An 8,715-nucleotide genomic window follows, 5' to 3' on the forward strand; every position below is an offset into this window, starting at 1 on the left:
TGCCAGATGCCCTTTAACACAGAGGCACAACCAGCTCTGGTTACTGAACCTACCCTTCAAAATCACAACAAACAGGCAACACAAATTAAGATGCTCCTGATTATGCATTTTGTTGCATGGAAAGAGGCAGTATCTTTGTAAACATAATCATTAAGGTCATTGTTTTGCTACATGAACAATGTGTCCTAGTTCCATGTTCTCGCCTGCCTGCTTTGAAATTTACTATGTAAATGTAATCAAATCTCTTTTCAACTCTTTAAGTGGTCATAAAACAGGAAATGAACTCTTGCCCCTATGCGTCCCAACTGTGGCTCAGTATCACCAGTGTATTGCTTCCCATGACATTCACGGTACTTCCTAAAGTACTTTTAGTGGAACAGAGTAGACACACACTGACAAACTGAGTAAACAACACAAGACAAAGGTTCCACTTCAATGCTACCTTGGACAGAAAACTAAAAAAAGATGGCAGGGCTCCATGACTGAGATAGTACTATTCAGATGCATGGGGTGATATATTTTTTTTGACCAAGAACTATCTGTCCCCTTATATATAAAGCCATAGTCGCCTCCAACATTCGATGCGCACCAACGGTGTTTGGCTGCAAGAACTGCCAGTCAGAAGATGCTGGTTGGGATGGCTGGCTCCCTCAGGACTACTGGGGTGCCACTGCCTGGGTGGCTGGATGGTTGATGGACCAACAGCCTGATTCAGTATAAGACAGCTTCATGTGTATCCTCAAAAGACACTTTTACAACATACATGAATTTGGGGGGTGGGATTGGGTGGAGAAGCTACCAAAATGTTACTGAAGTGTTTCCTACTGCCCTTGAGCTAATATGAATCTTGTGCCATACGCAGCAAACACATTCTGGCAAGACTTCATGTCTTTGTTTTTTAAGGAGAGGGAAGCACAAACATCACCAGGTTTTTCAGCTCTGAAGTGCCGCGTCTTCTGCGACAGATTTGTTCACAGCTGCCAAACTCTCTTTATGCAAATACTTATTTTCATTTTCAAATCACTTAACGTAATTAGAAGAAGCAGAAGAAGAGATTGGATTTATACCCCGCCCTTCACTACCCAAAGGTATCTCAGAGCAGCTTACAAAATCCTTTCCCGTCCCCTCCCCACAACAGACACCCTGTGAGGTATGTGTCCCAACTGTGGCTCAATATCACCAGTATATTGCTTCCCATGACATTCACGGTACTTCCTAAAGTACTTTTAGTGGAACAGAGTAGATACACACTGACAAACTGAGTAAACAACACAAGACCAAGGTTCCATTTCAATGCTATCTTGGACAGAAAACTAAAAAAAGATGGAGGGGCTCCATGACTGAGATAGTACTATTCAGATGCATGGGGTGATATATATATTTTTGACCAAGAACTATCTGTCCCTTATATATAAAGCCATAGTCGCCTCCAACATTCGATGCGCACCAACAGTGTTTGGCCGCAAGAACTGCCAGTCAGAAGATGCTGGCTAGGATGGCTGGCTCCCTCAGGACTACTGGGGTGCCATTGGCTGGGTGGCTGGGAGGGGAGGGATGAGGTCTCATTCACCTTGGAGTGCCTGGACGGGACAGACGCTCCACTGGCCGGGGATCACAGCCCGATGGAGCTGCCACAGTCGTCTTCACCCCACTGCAGCCAGAAGACGGGCGGGACAGGAGATTTGCCGGGGGGAGGGAAGGCCTCCACCCACCGTCCACGCCGAGGCGGCCACGGCCTGGCAGAGAACACCAGATGCCCCCATCCTACCTTTCCCCACTCAGCCGCTCCTGCAGCTGGACGCCGGGAGGCCTACTCAGGCACTCCCTCGCCCACCCACCCCTACCGCCGTCGCACCACACTGCGAGGTTGCTGACTTGCGGCAGCGTCCCAGCCGGGTGTGAGCTGAAGAGCCCCCCCCTTCACTCACCTGTCTTCCATGGGGCCTCTCTGCCGGTGGCGCACTGACCACCACCAGCCCGTCTTCAGCTGTCCCCCCCGGCTTCTTGGGCTCCTGAGAAACCTCTGGGAGGGGCAAGCAGCGTCCGGCCTGACTTCGCCCCCCCCCGGCTTCAGAGACCCCTCGGAGCCCTATGGGGGCCGGCGAGTGCTGTCGGGCCTCGCCGCCAGTGCCTCACCCCCCTGCCTTTTGCGAAGAATGCCCGTGGCCCGGCCCGGCCTCGCCCATGGAGGTGGCGGGCCCTCCTGGGGGGTGGCCCTGGCTGGCCTCGTGGACAACGGAGGCAGCTGCGCCGGCCAAGCACCCTCCACCAGCCCTGGCAGGGCTCAGCAAGGGCTCAGCAAGGGGAGAGGCCGCCCAGCAAGGGGAGAGACCACCCACCACCACCCAGCCTCACTTCTGAGGCCACACGACTGCCCCACCTTCTCCTGCCTGCCCGGTGAGCCAGACGGATGGGAGAAGGCAGCCGGGCTGGTGGGGAGATGCCACCTGCGCCCCCGCAATGCCATTCCCCACTCGCCCACAGCAGCAGCAGCAGCGGCGGCGCCAGCCAGGTGGGGAGACGCCGACTCGAGAAATGCCCTCCCTACCTTTCCTTCTTCCCGGGACCTCTGCCTCTTCTCTCTATTCCCTTCCTTTCTTTAACTTCTATTCCATTCTCTACTTTCCTTCTTTCCTTCCTTCCCATCTCCTTGCATTCTCTCCCTCCCCTCCTTCCATTCTCTCCATCTCTCTGCATTGTTGCCCCCCTCCTTCACCCCCTCTTTCTCTCCCTCCCTCCCTGTCTATATTGGTTGACTTGGCCTCTGGAGAGCAGGTCTACCCACCCCCTTCACTATCTTGGTAGACCTGGCCTATTCCCAAGAGTAAGGACTGCCCCACTCCCAGGACCACCGGAGAACTATGCTTTTCTTAGACCAAAATTTATCAATCCTTCTTCCCAAACCATGTCCCTAGTTCAGTATTATTCACTATAATATTTATGTTTTAAACATTGATTTAAAAGGACAGACACCATTTCATTTTACATACTGTTGCAGAAAAATAAGAAATTCTGATCCTAAAAACAAACATTTTAAGCTGCCAGATGCTATCTTCATTGCTGTAGTTTCAAGGTATGATGATGGGTTTTAAAAATCTATACAAAATTCAAGGGGTTTTGCAGAAACTGTAGGATGAAGGATGTATATTGTCACCTTGCGAAATGCTGGCCTGGATGAATCACAAGTGGGAATTAAGATTGCTGGGGAAAAGATCAACAACCTCAGATATGCAGACGATACCACTCTAATGGCAGAAAGTGAAGAGGATCTTAAGAGCCTCTTGCTCAGGGTAAAAGAGGAGAGCGTAAAAGTGGGCTTGAAGCTCAACATCAAAAAAACTAAGATCATGGCATCCGGCCCCATCACTCCTTGGCAAATAGAAGGGGAAGTCGTGGAAGTAGTGACAGACTTCACTTTCCTGGGATCACAGATCACCGCAGACTGTGACAGCAGCCATGAAATTAAAAGACGCCTGCTTCTTGGGTGGAAAGCGATGGCGAACCTAAGCAGCATGATAAAAAGTAGAGACATCTCCCTGCCAACAAAAGTCCGCATGGTCAAAACAATGGTATTCCCAGTAGTCATGTATGGCTGCAAGAGTTGGACTATAAGGAAGGCCGAGCGCCGAAGAATAGATTCTTTTGAACTATGGTGCTGGAGAAGACTCTTGAGAATCCCTGGGACTGCAAAAAGATCAAATCAGTCAATCCTAAAAGAAATCAACCCTGACTGTTCCCTGGAAGGCCAGATAATGAAACTGAAGCTCAAATGCTTTGGCCACCAAATGAGAAGGGAGCACTCACTGGAGAAGACCCTGATGCTGGGAAAGATTGAAGGTCAAAGAAGACGGGGATGGCAAAGGATGAGATGGTTAGACAGTGTCATAGATGCAACAAACATGAAATTGAGCAAGATTCAGAGGACGGCGGAAGACAGGAAGGCCTGGTGGGATCTGGTCCATGGGGTTGCGGAAAGTCGGACTCGACTGTGCGACTGAACAACAACAAGGATGAATCCTATAAATCTGGACAGAAAAATTCAGGAAGATGCCACAAACAATTTTGCCCTATTGATTTCTCTCCAATCAAGCTCTTACTTTTTGAATATAATTTTTATATTTCGTACCACACAATATCTAAACCCAGGTTCACCTTGGAACCCAGGGGTTCACTTCTGCCCATGGATCCAGCTGGCCTGGCAGTGGCCCAAGTCTGGGAGGTGACAACAGGGAAAAGCTATGCCCATAAACTATGCCCATTGCCTTCTTCCACCCACATCACCAGCCCAGGGGCTCAACTCAGTCACTGGGGTACAGAATCAGCAAAAGAGTCTGCTCTGCCAAGGTTCTGCTCACATGCTGGGGTTTGCCCACCTCAGAGAGCCTTTGATTATCACCCCCTAGACTGTGGCCCTTCCTGCACTCTCTTTTTAATCCATATTCACCACAATGTCCTCCAAGCGATTCTGCACTAAAAACTAATTCAATCTTCTTTTTAATTCAGCCCCCCCCCCCAATTCTGTACTAAAATTGAGTTCAACCTTCTTTTTATTCTGGGTCCCCCCCATTCTGAATTACATTACCTCTCTTCAGTGGTCGGCCCAGTTTCAGCCTGCTGTTGCCCTGGGTTATTTGGATGCTGTTTTGCCATGGACATATAATTGCCTCAAGTCGAACACTGAGGAAATCCGGAGTGGCAGGCAAATGCAGAAAGGACCAGTCTTTGCCATGTAAGACTAGAAATATAGCTGACAGAAATTGACTTGGAGAGCTACACCAGCAGAGATCCTGTTTTCATCCCAACTGCTAATCCAGTCACATCTTTCAAACCAGGTTGAGGGGACAGAAAGAAATCAACCAGGGATAAAACTTTGTACAGCGCAATCCTAAACATCTTCATTCAGAAGAAAGTCTCACAGAGTTCAGAAGGGATCCTCTCTCAGGAAAGCGTGCTTAATGTTGCAATGTAAAAATTAAAAACAACAACATCCCACATAAAAAATAATAGTGTCAGTGACATCACATGCCTATTCACTTTACAAAACACTATGATGTAAGCGTAGTTTAAGAAAGTTTGACTACCTTGTCATGCAGGTACATTTCAAGAATAATGAGTTAATTAAAATATAATCTTCACAAGTAAAAAACCCATCTCCCTTCCTACAATTAATATACAATAATAGCTACTACTTTCCCAATATACAATAATAGTTAAGTGGAACATAAATCACATCCAAGTACATTTCAACCCCGTGCACCTATTTACAATAGTAGTAAAGATGTTGTAAAATGGCATTCAAATTCATAGCACTACAATTAATATCTAGTTTGGAAGAGATCTAAAATTCTACCACTTACATTAGAAATGGGGCTTTAAACAGTTTTTTATGCATTCCCCAGACAAGACAGCTCACTGACAGTCAATATCAATGCAGAGTTACCACACAGATATGAGGCCTATATCATCAGTGCCTGAAGGTTCTACAAACCTGGTCCTTGTAGTCCTACCAAACTGATTTCAGTAGAGTTGCAGAAAGCTAGCAAAGTTGCCTCCTTATTTACAAAGAAAATGAGGTTGCTGTAGCAACCCTATAGCAACCCAGGGCACTGTAGTCTGCCCCAGTCCTCCAAGAGTCCGTTGGTCTTTCATCAGCCTCAGAAGGGAAAAAGAAGCCAGTTGTAGATGCTTATAAATGCCTCTGTGCCTTATGGCCTCAAGAGATAAGGATGAACTGCCACAGCCCAGGACAGCCAACCCTTTTCCCTACTTTCTCTTCGTAAGCAGTGCCAGCCCAAGGAGGAGACTAAGACGGTTTTCTCAATCCAGTACAGTAGCAGGGAACTGGTAGGAGGCTAAGGTATCAGGTATTTATCCTACAATCCAGGAGAACAGGTTTGAAAGGGTGAAGAAACTTTACTAATCACACTTAACAATTGTGTGGCACTTTTGGTCAAATGAAGCCCTTGATAAAAAAAATTAATCTGAATGCTTAACTAATGCTTAACCAACATACATTGTTTTTCTCCAATGATGAAAGGTACAAGGACAGGTTACACATTAGTAACAATACTGTAAGTGCCTGGTGAGGCTCCCATTCTGAGGGACCACCAGAAGGTACAAGCCATGCGGAGGAGGATTAGTGCAGTGCTGAACGGCTTAGCTAATCCTGGCTCTGAAGTCTGAGAACTTGAGCTTGTTTTGAGGTTCTAGCAGGGGAGCACAGCTATCCATACCCTTGACCAAACAACGGTACACTCCTATGTGGGATGGTCGTCCTCTTCCACCAAGTGCACAGCTTCAGGAGGGACACACATGGAGTGCTGAGGGAGGTAGGGGACACCCACCTGGCCAGCCAGATCCGCCAAATCAACCCGGGCAATCAATGGGGTGACAGATGTCGCAGCCAGATTGCCCTCACATCCAGACATCTGAGAACTTGAGACCGTAGTCTGCCCTGTCCCCCAGAATCTTAGCTCCTTGGCCTGGTCAATTTTCAGCCAGACATTCCTCAGCAAAACTTACCCCAGCCAGAGACCCCTGTAGATGAAGGGCTGCAGGAATCACTACCTCATCTCAGCTAGACATGTATACAAGGTAAGGGAAATAAAACATTTTTGGGGTGCAATCTGGTAATTCTAGACTCTAGATTCAATGGGCTTAGAGTGCCCTTTCATCAGTAATTACAAGCATTCTAGGAGCCAAGAGTCCCAGAAAGCACTGAAGGGGTGTAAATGAAGGAATAAAGACTGAAGTGAACTTAACCAAGATCACCCATCTCTAGTGACAAGACTACATTTGGGGGGAAGGGACCTTGCTGAGCCAGGGTGGTTGGTACAAGGCTCTGACCTTTTGCCCCCAAATCCAGCTCTGCTGGCTAGATGTCCTGGGATTGTCATCCAAAGAATGGCAAACATGCTTAGATTCGCTCGGGGCAACATTTCTGGCATTTCTTTTCCCAACATGTTACAGGGGTAAGAGAGGAAACTTCTCAGATGTCTTAAGTCAGCTATTAGCTATCTCTTTCTCTGACGGCGAATAAGCTTTGCAACTGGACCTTCCCAATTTTGTAAATCAACAGAAAGCCAGGTATGAATAGTGAAATAAAAGGTATTTCAGTGTTTTGAGGCATGCCTTGCATCTCAAAGTGAAGAAGGCTATTCCTGCACCCATCATTTCCTCTGCTTTCTCTGTGCATCACTGTCGTCTTTTATACTTTGTTCTGCATTTTCTTCCGCTGTCACCTTGCCTTTCTGTTGGGGTTTCTTGCTGCTTCTGCATTCCTTTTTGCCCACTCAGCTTTCAGTTCGCTGTATCCCCGACTTTTCCAAAATCATTTTTGCTACGGACTTTTGCCTTGCTTCGCTTCCAAGCTGAAGTAATTCATAAGCCGACACATCCCCACGGATTTTCCCCACCTCCCTTTTCCTGCCCCTCGGAGACCACTCTCCACCCACATAGAGGTAATTCCTCCAACTCTGCACCTTCCACCATCTTCCCCCCATTCATTGGCATACAAGCTCCATTTCCCCCTCATTTTTAACTTTTACATTTTTTTTTTACAAAGGGGACAAGTCTGGCATTGTGTTAAAATTTTGCTAGACTTCCCAGATGTCTTAAGTCATCTATTAGCTGGATTAGCTATTAGCTGGATATTAGAACCTGGATAAAGAAATTTAAATGATGGGGCAAACTTTTAGTCAAAGCTGCTCCTGGAAGCAGGGGGGGGGGCATGAAGGCAGCAGTGGAGCTGCATCTGGCGGGAGCCATCAGGTCCTTGCAGGCACAGCAAGCCCGACTGGGCCACCGTCTCATGCCACCCTGTTTAAACTGGGCAGCAGGAGAGGTCTGCCCAGCCAGGCTCACTGTGCATGCAAGGACACAATGGCCACCTTCCAGCACAGCTCCATGCTGCCTTCTCCTCTTTATTTTACAAATGGGATAAATCTAGTGCTAGATTCAAGCTGTTTGTACAAAAAAAAAGAAAGAAAAGAAAAGGAATGACTCCTGGCTGCAGGAGGTGGACCCTTCTTTGGGGGGCAAGCCAGCTGCAACTTAGCCAGAGTTCCTTCGCCATCCTCCACCCTTCATCACTGCACAAGCTCCATGCTTAATTTAAACAACTGGGGGGGGGGAATTAAAAAGAACAATCCCACCTGGGCTTCCCTCTTCGAGGGGGAAGAGGGAGGGAGGAAGGGATAGAGAAAAAAAACCCTTCCATTTGCTCTTCTCTCTGCTGTTTGATCACATAGGAGGAGGAGGAGGCGTGTGCGACAGTGTCAGCCCAGAGAGGCAACACTGCATGCCTCTTCAAAGCCCTGTCTCATGTCCTAATTGCTGACCCTTTAGGGGGGAGAGAAGGGGGGCTCCCCTTCCTTGCCAAAGCCCTGTGCCCCTTCTTCTTTCTCCATCCACTCCCCTCCTCTCCAGCATTGCAACCCACAAGCAAGCAAAGCATTTCTATTTGCAAGGAAATGTCTCTTTAATGAGAAGGATCCAGTCAGCCATGGAGAGGAGGGAGTGGGCTGAGAGTGAGAGAGCCAGAGCAGGTGCATGCAGGCACTCTGGCTTCAGACCGGGGGTCCGCCTGGTAAAGAGAACTCTCCTGTGCTCTACGGGCAGCAGGCACTCTCTGGGTGTCTCCCTAAGTGAAGGGGCAACTGCGGGGGTGGTGGTGGTGGTAGTATCTCCAGCGTGTTTGCCAAGCAGCAGCTGTCC

The 8,715-nt window shown here is 48.1% G+C and overlaps 1 protein-coding gene across 1 annotated transcript in view; it reads right to left on the reverse strand.

Moving 5' to 3' along the window:
• CD36 (CD36 molecule) overlaps nt 1-5,654 on the reverse strand; it is a 100,115-nt gene extending 94,461 nt beyond the window's left edge. Inside the window, 1 exon segment of the mRNA XM_015424134.1 lies at nt 5,489-5,654. The gene's annotated coding sequence lies outside the window, so the exon portion shown is untranslated.
• Between the last annotated feature and the right edge of the window lie 3,061 nt (nt 5,655-8,715).

This window comes from Gekko japonicus, unplaced genomic scaffold (genome assembly GCF_001447785.1).
Source record: "Gekko japonicus isolate JY-2015 unplaced genomic scaffold, Gekko_japonicus_V1.1 scaffold1260, whole genome shotgun sequence".
Lineage (NCBI taxonomy): Eukaryota > Metazoa > Chordata > Lepidosauria > Squamata > Gekkonidae > Gekko > Gekko japonicus.